General features: G+C 41.9%; 1 long non-coding RNA gene across 2 annotated transcripts in view; it reads right to left on the reverse strand.

Moving 5' to 3' along the window:
- Positions 1–20,491, reverse strand: part of LOC132010187 (uncharacterized) — a 399,643-nt gene that overhangs the window by 153,159 nt on the left and 225,993 nt on the right. For both annotated transcript variants that reach the window (XR_009402191.1, XR_009402190.1), the window contains exon 2: positions 5,423–5,544. This is a non-coding gene — a long non-coding RNA (uncharacterized LOC132010187). The remainder of the gene's footprint in view (positions 1–5,422; positions 5,545–20,491) is intronic.

Raw genomic sequence — 20,491 nt, forward strand, 5'->3', positions numbered from 1 at the left:
TATCCTATTTGGGGGCACGTCCTCCCCTGCTTGCTTCACCTCCTCTAGATGTGGGAGTTCCTTGGCCCTCTGTATTTATCTATCTCCATTCTCCCAGGTGATTTCATCCAGCTGCATCATTAAAATACCATCTATGGCCCAATTACACCACAATCTATACCTGGTATACACAATCTATACCAGTCCTCAGTTCTGACCCCTTCTCTGCATTACAATCTAATGTATTCAACTTCCTACGTACATGCATTAGATCCAAATGAAACTCTCAATCCCCCCAAATATTATATCCCACATCTCCCCTCAGTTTATGAGCCCCCATTCACCCACTTGCACAGTCCCAAACCTAGCTGCTGTCCTTGATTCTGCCTCCTTTTTCACTGTCTGGATCCAATCTCTCTAACTGCACTGTCTACCTTAGTCCAAGCTACCAGCACCTTGCGACTACATTGCTGCATTAGCTCCTGTCTGCCACTTTGCTTGTATCCTTATCTCCCTATATCAACTGTCTACAAAACAACAGGTTGATCTTTTAAAAATCACAGACTGCTCCCTTGCTTTGCACTAGCTTCCAAGCTCCTCCTCAAGGTCTTCAAGACCCTACATGACTTTGATCCTTTCTAGGACCCTCTTCTCTCCCTTGCTTAATCTTTCCACATTAATCTTTCTGCTAGTTTTCGTTAAAACTCCAAGCTCAGTGCACCTGGGTGGCACAGTCGGTTAAGTGTCCGACTTTTGGTTTCAGTTGTGATCTCAGGTCATGAGAGATCAAGCCCTGTGTTGGACTCTGTGTTTGGCACAAAGTCTGCTTGAGATTCTCTCTCCCTCTTCCTGCCCCTCTTGCTTGTACTCTCTCTTTATCCCTCTCTCGCTCTCAAATAAATAAATAAATAAATAAATCTATCTTTTTTAAAAAGATTTAAATCTTGGGGCACATGGGTGGCTCAGTGGGTTAGGCTTCTGCCTTCGGCTCAGGTCATGATCTCGGGGTCCTGGGATCGAGCCCTGCATCAGGCTCTCTGCTCAGCAGGGAGCCTGCTTCCTCCTCTCTCTCTGCCTGCCTCTCTGTCTGCTTGTGATCTCTGTCTGCCCAATAAATAAATAAAATCTTTAAAAAAAAGGAAAAAAAAGATTTAAAATCTTTTTTTTAAAAAAGATTTATTTATTTATTTTACAGAGAGATACACAGCAAAAGAGGGAACACAAGCAGAGGGTGTGGGAGAGGGAGAAGTAGGCTTCCCACCGAACAGGGAGCCCAATGCGGGTCTCCATCCCAGGACCCTGGGATCATGACCCAAGCCAAAAGCAGAGAGTTAATGACTGAGCCACCCAGACATCCCAATAAATAAATCTTAAGAAAAAAACAAAAACCCTGTAAGTTCATTTCCACTGCATGATTTTCAACCGTGGCTTCCTCTGTCTAAAACACCATTTCCCTGTCTCTTCATGTGATTAACTATTTCTCATCATTTTAATCTTGGTTCACTTGTCACTTCCTCTAAGAGCCCTTTTCGCTACCCTAGGTACTACCCAGATACACTGTCACATCACCTTGTTTTGTCTTCTGTGTGGCACATATCATGACCTAAAATCTCATTCATTTGTTCATGGCCTATCTATCTCCCATGTCCACTAGACTGTAAGTTCCATGAGAGCAGTAACCAGTGTTCAGGTTAGTGCCTGGCAGGCAATAGGACATAAAAAATATTGAGTTTTAAATTTTAGAATGATAATACAAATCATGCATTGCATTAAAAGCCATAGAATGTTGGCAATGAATGAGCCATTTAGAATGTCTTTTATTTTATGTATGGCACTGGGTCCTGGTTGAGGCCTACCTAAAACTTGAGTAATCTGAAGGACTATCATAAACTGCTGGGTAGGAAGCTTCTTGGTGTCTGTTTTAATGATTTGCATTAGTGGAAGATATCGTTAAAAAGAAAGTTTGTGAGAAAAATCCAAAGAATTCAGGAGCAACTCTAGAGTGAGAGTAATAAGATGAAAGAGGGAAGACAGTTTCTCAGTCAAATCTGAAGCTCTAGGGACCAAGGGAGTTACTCCTGTGGAAGGGAGTTGCCAGTTTGGTTTGTTGTTTTGCTTTGCTTTGTTTTGTTTTGTTTTTTGTTTTTAGGAATTTCGTAAAGCAAAAAAAACCAACCAAACAAACAAACAAACAAACAAAAAACCAAACAACAACAACAACAAAAAACCCATAAGCAATGTTAATTTACTGCCCAGATGGCAGAGTGGGCCACTGCATTGGGAAAAGGCCATCTCAACATCTCTGTTCCTCTGTGGCTCCCAGTGTGGAAAACACTGATCCCTGGGACATTTGAAGAGTGTGCAGCTTTGGGAGACACCAGAAACAGTCCTCTGGGCAGAAAGTCAGGATCCTCCCTTCTTGGCTTTGCTTCCTTAGGACTGGCTCTTGTCTTGGGCTACCATGTTTAAAAATGGCTGTGGCAGAATGAGACACTATCTCCTTTCTCATTCACATCCAGGGGGAAGACAGTGAAAGTTCATTGGTAGGAATTCTAGGGAAAAAAAACTCACTCTATTTTCTCAGCTTTGATCCCAAAGGGGATGGGCACCCCTGCAAACTAAGATTGGGAACTGTGAGAAGACTGTGGCAAGCGATTGCTTTCCATTCATTCATTGGCACTTACTGAGCACCTACCATGTTCCAATGGTGAACAAAGTGTACACAATCCTTTCAGCTGTATCAAGAGGTCCACAATTTCAAAACCACAGACTCTATGGCTCTATCTTGGGTAACCTACTCATTTCTGGAAATGGGGGAATGTGCCCAGGGTGACTCTTTTCCATACCACAGGGGAGAGGAAGCGACAGTGCAGTTCTTCTCATTTGTAAGTCTGGCATATGACTCCCCTGCTACAAAAAGCTACAATCACCCAGAGCAAGCATGACCTTTCCCCTGAACTCAGAGGTTGTCAGCTGCTGCAACTCTTTGTTTTCCCCCACTCTCCAAGCAATGTTTGGAGAGTAAGGAGATCGAGAGGGCAGACATATGGATTGGGGGGTTATGGCTTCCTCTAGACACTGGAGGAACTTTGGCTGTGCCCTCTTGACAGGGGAGCACTCACTGCATTTTAAAAGAATGCTCTTCTCTGCAGATATGTCATTTTCAGGCTAGTGGACAAGTGAGGTATCAGAAGAAAGAATGCTGATAGAGGTTTGGCTAAAGGCAAGAGAGCTGACAAACATTTCCCTTTTGAGGCAGGAGGAAAACACCCGCATCAAGGATAAGTAGCTTGCTTGAGAAAAGTCAAAGTCAAAATGGAGTATGAATTATTGATTTTCAGTAAGTCAGGAACTAATATTCTACTTTTACCCTCACTCCATGTTCTCTAATTTTGGCAATAATTCAACAGCCTCTTTCATGTCCAGAAGCCAACCCTTCAAACACCACTCATTATTTTTCTTTTATCCTCCTTTTTCATTCTCTTTATTTTCTCTCCTTCCCTTTCATCCCCTCTCCCCCTCCCATTCACATTTCTCTCATTCTCCTGCTCCCTTCTTTTCCCCTCTTTTTGCTTTAGGATGTTTCCTAGCAACAGCTATTTCAATTTTAAAAGGATGGGAAGGGCCACCAGTGTTGCCAAGGTTACCAGTATTTCCTGCTGTCATCGCAGGAAGTAACTTGTGTGTCGGATCACAATGGAATCAGATACCCCAACGGACACCTTCCTTGCTATGCTGCCTGTCTCCTCAACATCCAGATAATGACAAGGTCTTCTACAGCAAAAAGTTTTGCCAAACTATTTCACAGTGTTTTAGATGTTATCATTAGTGAGAAACTATTCTATAACCCAGATGTTTATAGAAAAGTTTAGGGAAATGTAAAATAGTGATAATGACAATAATTAGATTTTAAAATCATTTTAGAAGGCAGCAATTCTATTCATTTGAGATATACCATCAGACTTCCAATAGCAAGATAACAATATTGTCGGTCAACAGAGCCCATATAGTGATAATGAATCAACATCAGATAAATTGCCTTTTAAAAATACAATAATCATAGTAATTTGTACCTATATCCATCATTCAGGTATTGTATCCACTTTAAAAGACAGAAATCTCCAAAATTAACCACCATTATAAAAAATTAAAAATTCGTTTGGCGGGATCTTTTCTATTAGTCATAAAAAAATAGATTAGTGTCCAGAAACTAATTCAAAGACTGTTTACATCAGGCCTAGAGCATAAACATGAGGCCCAGAAGACTGAAGACCAGCCTCCATGTGTGGTCCTAGGTCTAAACTCACATTACCTAGATCACTCAGGCTAAAACATCTATGACTTCTCTATGTCATTGCACCCTACATTGGCATACCTCCCTTAAAAAACCCTCATACTTCCTTATTTCATTTCCATGATGACTATGTAAGGATGCACTTTCTCCATTTTATAGACAATCAAACTAAAAGCCAGGGACTTTGAGTCACTTAGTGGCAGAAGACTGGCACCAAGCCTTCTGACTCCTAACTCATGGAAAGAAATAATTTCTTCCCACCAGATGCTGATGAAATAGTACCTATGCATGGCTTCTTCCCCTGCTCCTTACTAGTTCCTCCTGGAAGCACTTGCTGCATAAATCACTTGTGCACGAATCCTCCTCTAGGGTCAACTTCTTGGGAGCCCAACTCCTACAACTCCTATCACAGTCCTCTTTCTCCATGACTCCAACTCTCACTATTCCTGTCCCTTGAACGTGACAGGGGTGGCCATGATTGCCACTGGGGTTGGTAATGATTGCCACTGTTGCTAATTCTAGCATGCTTTCTCAGGCTTGGTGCCTCTCTTAACTCTGCTCACACTCACTATTTTAGTTCTTTAGTTGAAGTCACATGAGGTACCTTAGTCGGTTTCTGTTTAATGCAGATACCATAACTGTTAGAGACTCTTCACTGATCTCCCCAATTTCACTTTTACATTTCCTCTCCCTCAATCTCTTCTCTATAGACTGGCTGGAGTGATATTTTGAGAGCTAGATCACATCATTCCCCACTTAAAACCATCAATTGGGGGCACCTGAGTGGCTCAGTTGGTTGAGCAATGGCCTTCCACTAAGGTTATGACCCCAGGATTTCGGGATCAAGTCCCCCAGCTCCAAGGGGAGTCTGTTTCTCCCTCTGACCTTCCCCCCTCTCATGCTCTCTCTCTCACTGTCTCTCTCTCTCAAATAAATAAATAAAAATCTTAAAAAAAAAAAATTTAAAAAACCCATCAATTGATCCCCATCATGCACAGATAATGTCCCAGCTCCCTGCCATCATGGAGTTCTTTCATGCTTCAGCTGTATCTTTAGCCACAGCTCTTACTACTTCTTTCTTGATATACTTACATTGCAGCAATACCAAACTACATGTCATTCCCAACACAGACCAGGGTTGCATCTTACCTCTGTGCTTTGGTTCAGTTCATGCTGTTCTAGAAGGGTACTGTGCTCTCTTCTCCTCCAAATGTCATTCATCAATTCCTCCAGTTCAAGCAAGCGTCATCTCTCCAGGAAGACTGTGGTTGCTGGAAGATACAGATTCTTCATTTATTAATTTTATGCCATCCATTTCAGCCTTACACAGAATAGAAAGCAAACTGAATGAATGGCATTCAAGGAGTGAAAATAGCTACTTCTGCACTAAAAATACCTTTATAAACACTCAACTGTTATTGGAGGTATCTTTGAGAAGTGAACTAATGATGTTAATAATTGCCATTTACTTGTGCCACTCTGTACCAGACACCTAATGTATAATACTATTATTTAATCTTCACAACAAATATAAGGTCTCATTATCCTTTTTTTTAAGACTGAGAAAAACAAAGCTCACAAAGATAAGAAATGTCCCTTAGGTCACACAGCTAATAAGGGATGGACTTGGGATCTGAGTACTTGTATGTCTATCTTTACTCCAGGACTGTGCTCTCCCCTTTACAGAGAAGCATCTATATCATAATGTAAAGTAAAACCATACCTATGACTTCACAGGGGCCAACCCCTCACTCCATTCCATTCCCAGCCTTCTGGTCACCATGAAGGAGACACTGATTGGTTTCATATACCCATGTTTATATTAAAGTCACAAAACTTCAGCGGCATAACCAATGCTCTATCCACGCATCCATTTCTAGCTATTCTCGAAGGCATTTTGTTTGGTTACATTTCATCTAAAGAGATGGCAGAACCAGAGACAGGCAGATATTTACACAGAACAAACAAATCTTTCCTATATACCATACACAATAAAATACTCATGGAACATTACTTCCCTGCAAGAGCTACTATGACAGCCGCATTCCCATGAACATCTTTTACCGGTTCTCCATAGGACTCAGCAAGGCCCTGATCACATGCTGGTCACACACACAGAGGCAGATTCAGACAATTAAAGTTGTGATTTGTTTTCGCTACCATCAAAACTTGATAACTAAATGGTAGCAGTGGTTAATGTAGCATTTTATAAGCAACAGTGAATTACCCATGGTTAGTGACTAATAATAAATTAGTATTGTTATACTTGACACACACGAAAATGTCTACAGATGGGAGATCATGTCACAAGCATGAAAAAGAGAAAGTTGGAATCAGGTTCCACAAAAATTACAGAACAAGTGACTCAAAAAAAACAGATCTGCCTGCTTTTGACTTCTGCCTAGTTCAGAGTCTCCTTCTCCACTTAATGATGTGGCTGCCACCACAGGAAGATGGCTCTTCTCTGCCCTCTCTCACTCCAGTGAAGGGATCAACTTGTATTGGCTCTGCCTAGGACTTTACTGGTTTTCTTACTAAAAATTCTGTATTTACTTCTGAAAATTTGGCTTCCAGTTATGGTTAACTGTGGGAGGCAGAATACTGGCTTCACAAAGATGTCTGAATCTTATTCCCTGGAACCTGTGAGTATGTTCGCTGACATGAAAGGGACTTGGCAAATATAAGGATCTTGAGGGAGGCCCTACCCAATCACATGGGTTCTTAAAACAAGAGAACTTTTTCTGGCTATAGCCAGAGACCCAAGTGGCTGCAAAGAATGGTCCCAGAAAATGCAACATTGTTGCCTTGGAAGACAGAGGAAGGGTCCCTCTAGAAACTGGAAAAAGCAATGAAATGGATTCTTTTCACACCTCCAGAAAGAAAAACAGTCCTGCTACAATCTGATTTCAGCCCAGTGAGACCCGCATTGCAGTTCTGATCAATGGAACCGAAAAGATAATAAATGTGTTGTTTTAAGCTATAAGTTTGTGGTAATTTGTTATGGTAGCAATTAAAAAAAAAAAAAAAAAACTAATACAGGAGCCAACTCATCTGAGTTTGCCCAAGACTGTCCAAGTCTTAAAACTAAAAACCCCTAAGGTCCTGGACAAACCAGGACAGTTTGTCACGCGACCCCCATTTTTCATTCCCAGTACTGGGCTCTAGAATTCTCCGTCAATACTTAGGTACCCTCGGATGAAATTACCTGGCTTCTCAAAAGATACCCTTAAAGCAACGATTCCCAAGCATGAGTGTGAATCAGAATCACCTGGAGGACTTGTTTAAAACAGATTGCTAGACCTATCCCCAGAGTTTCTGATTTAGTGGATCAAGAATGAAACCTCAGAGTTTACATCTCTAACATGTCCTAGGGACATAATGATGTGCTTCTGGGGATACTTTTCAACCAGTCCTAAGAGACAAAGACCTCAGGGACAACCACGAACTGAGTTTCATCTGTTCACAAACATGCCAGGCATAGATCAAAATGAGATGGGTTTGTGGCAGATATTAACCATTAGAGCTGACCAAATACACAATCTGAGATCTTCTTGATGTGCTAGAACATGTTTGGAACACTTCTATTTCTACCTTTTATAAATCTTTGGGCCCTGGGCAAGTTACCTACTACTTTAACTCTCAGAATTAGAGCTAAACTATGTAAAGCAGGTGGCTTGGTGTGTACCATATGACATTGCTCAATAAATGAACAGCCAAGTGAGAAGCCAGTCGTTACCAAAGTATCATTCACACAGCTCAGACACCTAATAAGAATGCAGAAGGGAAAGGTGGTTCTTTGCCATTCACCCTTGGTGTGAAGATCTGAAGTCTTGGTTATACTACATAAATTCAGCAAATTCCCACCACAATTTGAACAAAATATATAGGTTTCCTGGATTCTCCTATTTTTCATTTATTCAGAAACATGTCTAAAGACCCTCTTATGTACAAATCACCAAGTTAAATGCTGTGGTCTCTTTGAAGTCTAAAATTCATCAATTATTCAACAAATATGTATTAAGGACCTGCACAGTATGCCAAACATTACAATGGGCACGATGACAGAAAAGATCTGTGCTCCCAGAGAACTCATATTTTAGGGAAGCTAAACAGTGAAGAAAAGAGAGGAGAGGAGAAAAGAGAGGAATGAGAAGGTCAGTAATGTTTATGACAAGATAAAACTCGCCAGGGGTTGCCTTATAATAAAAAGGTAGTTTGAGATGTCCTGTATCAGGAGGTGGCATTTGAGCTGAGACCTGAACATCTATCTGGGGGAAATCATTGCAGAGGAACAGCTAGTATACTCTAACAAGGAAACAGCTTGGTACATACAAAAAGTGGCCAAAGGAAGAATAATGTGGATAGATCATATTATGCAATGGGGAGAGATAGGAGATAGGAGGATTCTGTGAGTCTATGATGTTGTAGATCCTGGGTTGGCATGGATCATCTTCTGGAAGGAGGAAGCTTTATTAGGAAGGAAAAATAAAACCTGATTTTAAGGTGTAATTTCCATCTGTGGTTAGTTTCTGATGTCTGTTATTCTGATGTCTGATCTGATTTCTGCTTGTAGGAGGTATATGTTATTGTGAGTCAAACATCTCTTTTTCCTCTCCTAGGAAAGGAAGCAGTTCTCCCATTCCTGCCCTCTGGTCGGTTGGGGTAAAATTCTAATAGGGAGGTAAATAGTGTAGGCAAAACCAGTCATAAATTTTCCTAAATCAAATTAATGGGAACAGCTCTTTTTCCTCGCAAGTCATGGAGCTGTAAAGATAAACTCCTGAGTCAGCTTCTAGACATGGTTGCAGCCTCATGGAGAAAGCTGGTATTAGTGAAAAGAGAGGATCAGACCTCAAGTATGGGGAGACAGAGATAGAGAGCTGAGGCCTTCCCTTCTCTAGATGAAGACCACAGGACCATTCTCCCACTAGTGCCATAGTTTGATTCCCTGAGCCAAAAAGTTCCCCTATGGTTTAAGATAGCTTGAGAAAGGTTTCCATCATTTCAGCCATTCTTACTGTTAGACTATACATGACATCACCTTAAACCCGAGTGTTTCCCAATTCCTGTCTTCCTGTTCTTGCCCCAGCCTTCCCAGGCATCCAACCTCCATATATACAGCTTTCCTTGATTCGACCAAAGCTGAGAAGGGGGAGAACATAGCTGTTAGAACCAGAGCTTTCAAGAAACGGATTTGTGACTGAACTTCTGTTCATTTTAGGCTAACTATGTGGCCTAAGTCAACTCAAGTCACTGAACCGACCTGAGTTCCAGTTCCTTCACCCATAAAGAAATGGAGATAACATGAGTGCTTGCCCACAGGTAAGTACAACCCTTTTGGACTGCAAGATGCAGAGGCTAAGTGAAATAATGAAAGCAAAGCACACGGTACCATATGTGGTTGCCTTCATTAGAACTCAGCATTCAGATGCTCCTGGTGCCCCTTAACTTGCCTTTGGGGTTTGCTTTCTGCAACTGTCCAAAAGGAATAAAATTTCTTCATTCTTTTCATTTTCTCCCCCACTAGTGCCCTACTGACTGGATTATCAGTCCATAATCTATAAAAAGAAAATTGGACTGTGTGCCCATGTACATCTAAGTAACACTGAGGTGTGTGACCCCTGGTGCTGGTGCCGCATCCTTGGGATCACTGGCGCTATCATGATTCGCCGTGTCACTGCTCTGACATGAGAAAGGATGAGGCTGTCTGCACACAGTTTTACAAAGTGATAGGTGTACAGAATTGAACTATGAAGCTGTTCTACTACTGGGAGTGTTGACAAGATAATATATGCAAAGCATTTGGTGTGCTTGGAAGGCAGGTATGAGCAAAATACAAAGTGGGATTAATTATTGATTATCTGTGGGAAGGAGGAATAGAGAAGCAGAAACCCATACTTCTCTCTTGGCATATTTTACATTCTGCCTTGTGTTGCAATTATTTCCCTATCAGACTGTAAACTCTGAAATGAGGGGCTTTGCCTTATGAATTGTTGTATCTCCTATAATCCCTGGAAAATAGGAGGTTTCCAACAAATGTTGGTTAAATGAACGTCGTACGAATAATTAGAATACATGGTTAATAACAAAACAGCAATTACTTTGTGTGAAATAAAGAATAAGCAAGTAAGAAGTCAGTGTGACATTGTGAGAGGAGAAAAAGCTTTAAGTTCAAATCCAAGTTCTTCCATTCGTTGGTTTTATAAACTTAGGTCAATACTGGATATATTTTATCTTTCTTTTCATCTAACTAATAGGAAGTTCAATGCCCATTTGGCATGTTTGTGATGAGGATTAAGTATAACAATGCCAAGAACTGCTATAAATGATAATATAATTATTTGTAGAATCCTAATGCTTCAAGTTATATTCTAGGTAATTCTGTTTGTATCCCTCTGGTCAATCAGGTTAATTCTCTGAATGGCCTTGGTCAGATGTTTCCTTAAAATGGATTGTTTCCCTCAATTACAAGTGGAGAACATTGCATCCTGAACTCTTTTTCTTTCTCTTATTTTAAATGTAATTAAATCAACATTCTAGGCCAAGTTAAAAAAAAAAAAAAAAGACTTCACACTTACTGTACTACAACTGGGCATATCTCCTGCTTTGGTCAGGCATTCCAGATGGCTGTTGTATTCCCTTGGCTGTTCCTTTGCTTGTGAGGTTTTTCTGGGATTGAGTTTGTTCCTAAGAGGCATCAAAGCCCCTTGATAAAACATGGCAGGTGTTCTTTAAAATGCTCTTTAAATTTATCACTCAGTTAAAAAAATGCATAAGAAGCAAATAAATCTGTTTGTGGATCCAACTCAGGAAGAAACTAGAGTGAGAGCACAGATAATTCACTAGGAAGTTGCTCACTAGGCCCAGCAAACTCTCAATCCTCCAGATATTTTTGCTTTGACTCAGGAAGGCAGCAAGGTTTTACTACTCCCACCCTCCATGATGAATGCTCCATATAACTAGAAAGTCATCCACATCTTTATTTTAGGCCAATTCCAGAGAATTTCTGATAGGCTACCAGATGGAAAATTCAGGGTTTTGGAAAAGTGAGGGGGCAGGGGATGAAGGGCTTCCAGCAGCCTGAACTCTGAATAGAGCTCATAAAACCGTATCATATATCAATGGTGGTTGACCCTTCTGGTGAAACATCTTTTTTGTACCTCACTACAGTAAAAAGAAATCATAGTCTTCAATTTTGAAGCACCACACAGGGATGCCTGGCTGGAGTTGGTAGAGCATGCAATTCTTGATATTGGGGTTGCGAGTTCAAGCCCTGCGTTGGGTATAGGAAAAAAAAAAAATCCAAATTTGAAGCACCACACAAAGCCTTCCCTAATATAGTGTCCCAGGTACAGGGAAAAGGGAATCTATTAAAAACACTCCTGTTTTCTCCTTTACACTCACACAATTATCATACAATACTTCTGCCACCAGAGGTGTGGGCCTTCTATGTATCAAATAATTTTCTGACACCGTTAGGTATCCTATAATTCAATTCAATTCTGACACTGTCTACCTGGGGTCAGGAGGTATCCCACAGTTGAAGGGCTCAAACTCACAAGACTGCCCCAACTTCAGACAATAATTGCAAGTTGTAGGCTGTCACCCTTACTTTTGACCAACTGGCTCTAAATAGGGACTCCCATAACCCCTCCTTGGGTTTGATAATTCACTAGAATGGCTTATAGAACTCAGAGAAACACTTATCTACAGTCACTGGTTTATTATCAAGGCTATAGTAAAAAATATGAGTAAATAGCCAGATGAAGAGATTGATAGGGTGAGGTCTAGAAAGGTCCTGAGCTCAGGAGCTTCTGTCCCTGTGCCATTGAAGTGTGCCACCTTTCTGGCCTGTAGACTTGCTCATCAACCCAGAAGCTCTCCAAACCTGGTGACTTTGGGAATTTTTATGGAGGCTTCATTGTGTAGGCAGAAAGGATCTTTATCTCAATCTCCAGGCCCCCCTTCTTCCCAGTAGATGAGGAATAGACCTGAAAGTTCCAACCTTCAAATCATGGCTTGATCATTCTGGAGACCAGCTCCCATCCTAAAGCTATCTAGAAGCCCACAAAGAGTCACCTCATTAGAGCAGAAGACAATTTGTAATTTCCAAGGGATTTAGAAGCTCTGTAACAGGAACTGGAGTCAAAGACCAAATATCAGAAAAATATTCCTACTCTTCTTAACACTTAGGAAATTATAAGGGTTTTAGCTTTGTGCTAGAAACTGGAGATCAAGACCAATACATATATTTTCTATTATTTCACAGAATTTATCCACTCTATAAATAAAATAGATAAAAGCAGAGTTGATACAGATGAAATAGGAGAGTCCTTTAGATTCTGTCTTTAGCTCAATTTTCCAAAAGTCAGTCTCCCATGAGCAAGCAATTGGTCAAATGACCAGCTAAAAGAATACATGTGCTGTGTAGTTTTCATCTTCATACAGCATTTTAAGAAATGTCCAATTTGTTTCTGACCAACCTCCCTTCTGCAGCAGCTGGAGAAAGCAGACAATAATGGGGTTTTTTGGAAGATTTCATGAGTCACAGCTGTGATGAAGAACCTTTCCTATAGCCAGGAATTCTGTGGCCTGATCCACCTCGCTTCCCACCACCATCATCATGGGTACAATGAGTCCATTGTTAGTGATAGGGGACTGTTTATAGTATAATCTGTGGGTGACTCCCAGTTTGGTCACCACCCCTTCCCAAGCTTCCAGGGCTCTTGTGCTATTTCCTGGCTACCCAAGAATCTCATCACGGTATCTATCTAGATTCTACCTTCCTGCCATAGCTGTCCATTTCCCTTGACCATGGCCCTCAATACCCTTCTCTTCTCTCGTGCCTTAAAACCTATTTGTTTTCCAGGGTGAAAGCTAGTTACACTGATAAATGGAATGTATTACTCCTTCTAGGAGGCATATTCATATTTTAGTGAGTGGCTTAACAGAGGAACAGCCTATAAATACTAAAATAATAAATAGCTCTCATTTATTGTGCATCTAATACACATCAGGCACCAAGAACCACTTTACATCCATTATTTCTATTCTGTACCACAATCACACAGGGAGTATATTTGCCATTTTATAGAATGAGGAAACTGAAGCAATTTGCCTGAGGTCACAGATCCAGTAATGGACAAAGCTAGAAAATGATTCTGGGTCTATCTGGTTTGATCTGATTGAGCATCTCTAATGCAGGACTTGAGGAAATAAACAATAATCACAAAGCACTTTCAATGCCATAAAAGTAAAGTAACTTGAAGGTTAATAGGGATCTCAATGACTTTTATATCACACTTCACTGAAGCTTCTCTCCTCCATGTTGGTATAGGCAGCTCTTCTCGTCAAGTCAATCATGATCTAAACTAAACGTTTTACTGGTCATCAATTCCAAGGTAAACAGATCTAAAGAGCTCTCTTGATCTCAAATCCCTATAGGTTCTGAACATAGAGTTTCTCTGCTTTCTCCAGTTTAGAAACGAGGATCTTATAGGACAATTTATAAAGGATTGAGAAGTCATTGAAAGACAGAATTCCATTAAAGCTGAGGATCAAGCCTGCTGAGCTAAAGGTACAGCTCTCTGTGACCATGGCCGTGGCCAGGGAACCCAGGAAAGCACAGCTTGGTCTATGCAGAGAAATAGGATGAGACCTGTAAGGAAGGTAGACTTGGTAAATTCTCAAGAAGAAAAAGATGTAAGCCAAGAAGAGCAGGGCAGTGAATTCAGAAATTATTAGTCTTCAAGGAATCTCCAAAGCTCAGAAAAGCTGGAAGTTCTATTTAGGCAACTACTTTTTGGTTTTATTAAGAACAAAGATTCTCACACCCCTAGAAAGGCAGAGTTTATTATATCTAAGACAATAATCGTGAGAGTATCTATCTCTGCTGACATTGTACTGGAAAAGGTATGAGAAAGAAGAATATTAACGTATGTCCCTAAGGCAAAGCTAAAAAGGAGGATACCAAAGACATTGGGTTGTGGTTGTCAAAGGGCACAGCACCATATCCCCCTACCTGCCATAACTTGCATCCAACCAACTACCCATCTACTTTCCCCATCCTACTCCACTGAACTGGAATATACGGAGCATCTTTTCCATTGAAGGCCTTGATGCATTAAACAAAGGCTTGGCTCTATGGTATTTCCTAAACACTTAGAATCACAGAGTTGCAAATATAGGTTTTTCATTCAAACAGCAGTTTCAATCACCTCTGAATTCTTGAAAGTCTCTCAAAGTCAAACCTTCGCTTCATGAGTCCCACTACAAAGTCTATGAACTTAAAAATTGCAGTCTCGAACATTCTGAGACTGCATTCTACTGACTACTTCGTATGCATTCTCTAATCCTCGTGGATACCCTCTGAGATAAGTATTATTATTCCTGTTTTACAGATGAGCAAACCGAGGCCTAGAAAGCTTAATCAGGCTGGAATATTCAAGTAGGTCTGACTGCAAAGCCCATGCTGGTATTTACCCTATTGCCTCTCACTTGCTTTCTACTAGAACAGGTGAAAGCCAGAGTCTGGTTTCACCTTTATAACACTGGTGCATGCAGACACCCTGTTGTTTCCTGGAAATCAGAGTGGGTAGAAAGACAGGGAAGGCAACCACCCCATACAGGGGAAATTCTGGTCTTTTTAATAAATCTAATGAGATGATAACAAATAAGGAAATGGCCCAGGATTACAAAGTGGGTGGAGTCAGTCTATTTCCTGCAGACAATAACAAACTAGATCCCAAACAAACTCTAGGCTGGTAGAGTTGCCATATGGAGAAGATATGGAACGACTCATATTTGGAGAGCTGTCACAATGTGGAATATCTCTTACTGAGTCCCAAATCTGCCACTTATTAATTGTGTGACTTTGGTGAGGTCACAGCCTCTCTGAGTACTAGTTTCCTCATCTGTGAAATGATAATCACCGTGCCTGCCTCGGGCCTGCTATAGAACTCCACAGAAGAACACATGCAAATCAACTAAAACACGGCAAGTGCTCTGGCAAAATTGGCTATTTTAAATTTTAAGTTATTTCCAGTTCCATGGAAATTTCCTTTAAGTTCTACATCCCTGTTCTGTCTCCCTGCGTCTCTCTATGCCACAGTTTTCAATATTCAAGGATAGAATGATTTCTTTGTGATAAATCAAACAAGTGGGCTAAAAAAAAAAACGCCATGTTAAAGAGACCAGGATGCTCAGATTGACAGCTAGTGGCACCTGTGACAGCAGCTCAGGGTACCACCTTCTTTTTACACCAAGGGCCTCAGGAATCCTGAGCCAGGATGCAGGGAATCCTGCTGTTTGCTCCTGGTTTTCATCTCTGCAGGCCGACTGATGTTCAGGGAGAGCAAACTCTCCCCATTTGCCCTAGGGGGGGCGATGCTTAATTATGCACCATGCTTCTGATTTCCCTCTGGAAGGCTGGCGCCAGGGCCTAAACTCAGCTCTCCCCCAAATCTCCAGAGACACAGGCTCCTGGAAAGCCTCAGCCATCGCCCCCCCCCCACCATGCATGCGCACACAGAGGCTCGCAGCCCGGCCCCCGCCCCCCCCCCAACACAGACAGACAATGGCTGTTGGCATCAGTTCAACCCCACCCAATACTACCGCTCTGGGACAGGGTTGGAGAGTCAGGAAGACAGGAGGGGACTGGAGAGGCGCTGCTCTTCGCAGAATAGCTCTCAGGGCTCTGACCAAGCCTGTTTTAAATATTCCGTTCACATGCCTAGTCCACCACTGCACTGGCAGTGTTTCCGTGGTGAGCAGGCCCTGATTTTCATATTTCTTCTTCTTGCTTTTAGAGCTCTTGCCTTATAGGAAAAATCTCCCTTCCCCCCAACCCTGTCTGGTATTACCCCTGAGAACATTCCTGACTAAGGCTGTTTCCAGCTTGCATCCCCTGCCCCCTCCTTCTATTGCTTGGAGAAACTGTACAGTGAAAATTCAGAAAATATTTCATCCCCTTAGGAAAAAGTGATTTGAATGTTTTAGCAAGGAAATCACTTCAAAAGCATTTGCTTCCACCCACCCCCTCCAGCAGCCTGCAAAGCCAGGAAATGAATGCAGATTCTACAGGACAGACACCATCAAAGAGTAAATGACACCCTAGGGACTGCAGGGAGGGCCATTCTGTTGCTTAAACACCCAGCCACAGCCCATTAAATGGGGCTGGTTTAACCAAATCATAGGGCTTTCCTCTGGGCTTCTAACCCCAAGGGCTCCCTTTACTCCCAAGGGGCTGTCCGCAGCATCTTTCCCTTTAGTGTCTGCAGATTTCATCCATATGGTTTCCATTTCTCTTTCACAAAATGGATAATGTTGACTCTGCTAAAGAAGAGGAGTCTCCAATTCAGTGTCATGGCACCTGCTACCAGCATCAGATGCATTTCTGGCTGAATTGATCCTGACCACGTGTTTACATTGTCAATTTGATTTTCTCTTCTTCCTTCCTCCCGCCCTTCTCTGCCACCCTCCTTCCTTCCCTCCTTTCTTAGAAAGAATGGAGGCTAGAAAGAGGTGAAAGAGATAAGTAAAATTATGACCTGTTTCTTCCAAATCACTGGCTCTGATCAGCCTTTAAAGCAGAGACCAATCTCGAGCTTTCTATGAAAGACTGTGGGTTTCTGTTGAAATGCCAATTGAATATTACCCCCACCTTAAAAGACCACCAGAGACGTGAGTCAAAGCCAATCAGCAAGGGTCGTTTATTGCAGGTTCGAACCTGGACCTCTGTGCCTCTCGTTGCCGATAACGGATAACGCTGGAGAGGTCCGGAGCTGGGTCGGTGCAGGATTTTTATAGACAGATACAAACAAGTTTCGGGTGGGGCTGAGCTGATTGATTGATAGTTTGAACACAATTGGGAGTCTCCTGGTGGAATGTTACATTCCTGCTATCAAGCATCCCTGTTAATGAGATTTAGGTTTAGAAGTATTTACTTTTCCTTCTACCTCCGCCTCCTTTGGTTTTTCATGGAGGGGAGGATGACATTAGGGCTATTGATAAGGTAACTTCTTTGTTGTAAATCTCAAGGACATTTGCAAACCAGGGGAGACTCCTACCTTGCAGAACTGTGATCTCTGCAAGTTAACTCTTTATCATTTTATGGCAGTCAGGGGTGCCTGAGGAATGCTACACATATGGAGGGGAGCGGGTGAAGGGGGGGTGCAAGGCGCCAGCTTTTGCTTTGTCCTCAGCCAGCCTCCTGCTCCTTCACTGTCACCGGGAGAGAGGAAAACCTGGGCACACACTTAAGATGAAGAACCCCAGGCCCCAGCCCAGACCGATTCAAACAGTCTGCACTTTAACAAGATCTCCAAGTGATCAGAACACAAGTTGAGGTTTGAGAAGCACTGGTCTATGGGGTGGTGTCACATCATCATTTCTTCACCATAAACCCACACTAGGTCATAGCGAACAATCTCTGCTGCTCTGTGTATAAAATTACCAAGTTCAGGGGTCTACCAACAGTATATACATAGGATTTTGCCCAGGCTCCATGAGCTATAGGGGGCTGGCGTGTGGGGAACCAAAGCACCAGGAAGGGGCCCATAGACTCTACACTCACTGACTCTAGAAGCCGGTGCTGCCTAATAGGTCTGTTTTAGCTGAGAAGACTTGCCAGCAAGGCGGGCTGCCCCCAAGCCAGGTCCTATCAGCTGCTTCAGAGCCTGTGAGTGCCTGCTGACCCCGGCATTGTGGAAACAACCCCAGACCAGAAATCAGCAGACCTGGATTCAAAGTCTCCTTTCATCTCATCCTGGTTTTGGACAAATTACCAGATCTATCCTCAGTTTCTTCATCTCTACAGTGAGACCCTTAATACTGGCTTAGTTTGTCACACAAGTTAGTTGTGAGGATCCCATGAAATAGCATATTTCAAAACACTGTAAACCATGGAGCAATAATTACTATTTGTTATTGCTAATTAGTGTAGAATCATAGAACAGAGGCAGCTTCAGATTGGAAGAAAATTAATAGATCCAATCTTCTTCCTTAAATAAGAATCCTTTCTTGCTAATGAAAGGAGAAATCACCAGCTGATTCTCTCCTGTAACCTCTGGGAAAAAAAGAATAAAAGAATGGATGGATGAATGGATGAATGAACATCTGTTGAGCCTAGTTACTGTGTTAGGTGTTTTTGCATATATTCCACAGATGCTCACGAGAGTGGAAGCACACAGATACCCTGGGTGGATGCTGTGATGTACCATCCCCTTTAGGAGCAAAGGACTCACTCTTCTAGCTACCAGGAGTGCTGCTGGCAGAAAGCGCTCAATTATTGCTTGTTTCGGGAGATTATTTAGGCTCAAGAGAGTTGCTTCACCACAGGCTGCACCAACAACTCCTCAACACAAGGGTATCAAAGGCCCAACTCTCTTCTCCAACTCAAGATGGCTCTGAAGAATTATCCCATCTGTGTTTTCCACTGAGGCGGCATCAAAGCTCTACTTGTCCCACTGCTCAGTACTGCTTCCCTTCTGTCCCTTCTCTAGGGATTCATCCCAAGAGCATTCCCTAATAACCACTTGCTTGATAATCTCCACCTCAGAGCCTGCTTCCCAGAGAACCCATGCTCATTTCTTATGCTTTGAGCCTGTGTTGCTGACTACGCACATTCAGTGAACAGCCTCAGGATCAGAGACTATCAGAGACTCATAGTGAAATGGAGACTATTCTTTCAAAGCTGAAAGAAAACTTGGGGATCATTTCACCCAACCACTTCATTTCATAGAAAAGATTGAGTTTACATACTCTGACTTAGGTCACCTTGCTAGTTAATGACAGAGACAAAACTAAACCCCAGCTCTCCCTCCTAATGATATGGTTTTTTTTTTTCTACTGCACAAGGACACTGCCCTCAAAAGAGAAAAGGCTTAGCACTACACCTGAGGATGAATGTAGCACTTGACATGAACTTACAAAATTGAAGAACAAAGCATTTAGAAACAAATCCACCTGTCATAGTTTTTGGTATGTTTTCAAAAACAGATATTGTAACATGTTAAAATATTACTGGTTTCCTGTTCTTTTGTAAGATAGATAACCAGCTACATCAGTTTGGTTGGGCCAGCCGCCATTGTTGATGATGTATTTGGGTTGGGAGGTAACCCAGGACAGATTCAGCAGGCTCTTTTCTGAGATCTCATAGGGCCCGCTATGGGTAAACATAAATTTTAAGGTGTCTAAAATCATTTATGTGATTTATTATCCTTCTGTAAGGCAAAATGATTATAATGTAGGCTCTGGGTTAAGACTCAGAGCAGGCCTGGAGAACGAACAATGAGAGCTCCAAGAGAGAGCTAAGAAAAGTGGGGACACCTATGGTTCTTCTGAGCTTGTAAATAGGGCATGGCAACTTTTCTTTCTGTAATAGATATTACAGTCTCTCTTCTGTATACCCAGAATACCCTGTTCGGTCTTGATAATGTACTGACCACACTGGATTATGATGATTCCTTATGGCCCTATCTCCCCCACTAAATGGAGTTCTTTAGAGTCAAACACCATGCTTCCTCACCTGAGTACTGAATGAGATGTTGGCCAAATATATGGGTAGTTGAATGAATGAGTAATGTTACTTATGGTCTCCTCATTCTTTCCTCAAAATATCTTGCCCATAAAAGCCATTTAGGGTCCAAGGATTTTATGAGTGTTGAAACAGAGAGGGACTTTGAGAATTATCTTGTGTTATCCCAATATGTTTTACATATTAGGAAAGGAAGCCAGAGGGCTGAAGATGTGGAAAGACTATGACTTAATGCTATCAAAAGAATCATGTTCTGTTAGGGTTAAATGTTTAAAAAGAGTAAATAGGACCCACATTTTAATAGTCCACATTTTTGTCACATTCCCTAGATAAATATTTCCAGTTCTTTCTTCTTATGTTTTAAATCTCCCCAGTGAAACCCACAATATACCTTATGGTCTAAACCTCATGATAAAACAAGAGAAACAGGGCCCAAAGTTACATTCATAAACTAGGGTCTTCTGCCATTGATCCTTCTGCTTGTGTGAGATGGAATGGAGCGCAGCTGGAATGCCTACCTTGGTCTTATTAAACAGGGAGCTAATCTGATCAGAGGTTTGACTTAACTGAGGCTGACTACATTTCCTCAGGGTTTTTGCTGTCCCTGAGGAGGAGGGGAGTCAGGAAGCAAATCAGAAATATAAGTGCTTTCACTGAGGCATGCCTGGATTTGCAATTCAATT

Source organism: Mustela nigripes, chromosome 2, assembly GCF_022355385.1.
Source record: "Mustela nigripes isolate SB6536 chromosome 2, MUSNIG.SB6536, whole genome shotgun sequence".
Taxonomy (NCBI): Eukaryota; Metazoa; Chordata; class Mammalia; order Carnivora; family Mustelidae; genus Mustela; species Mustela nigripes.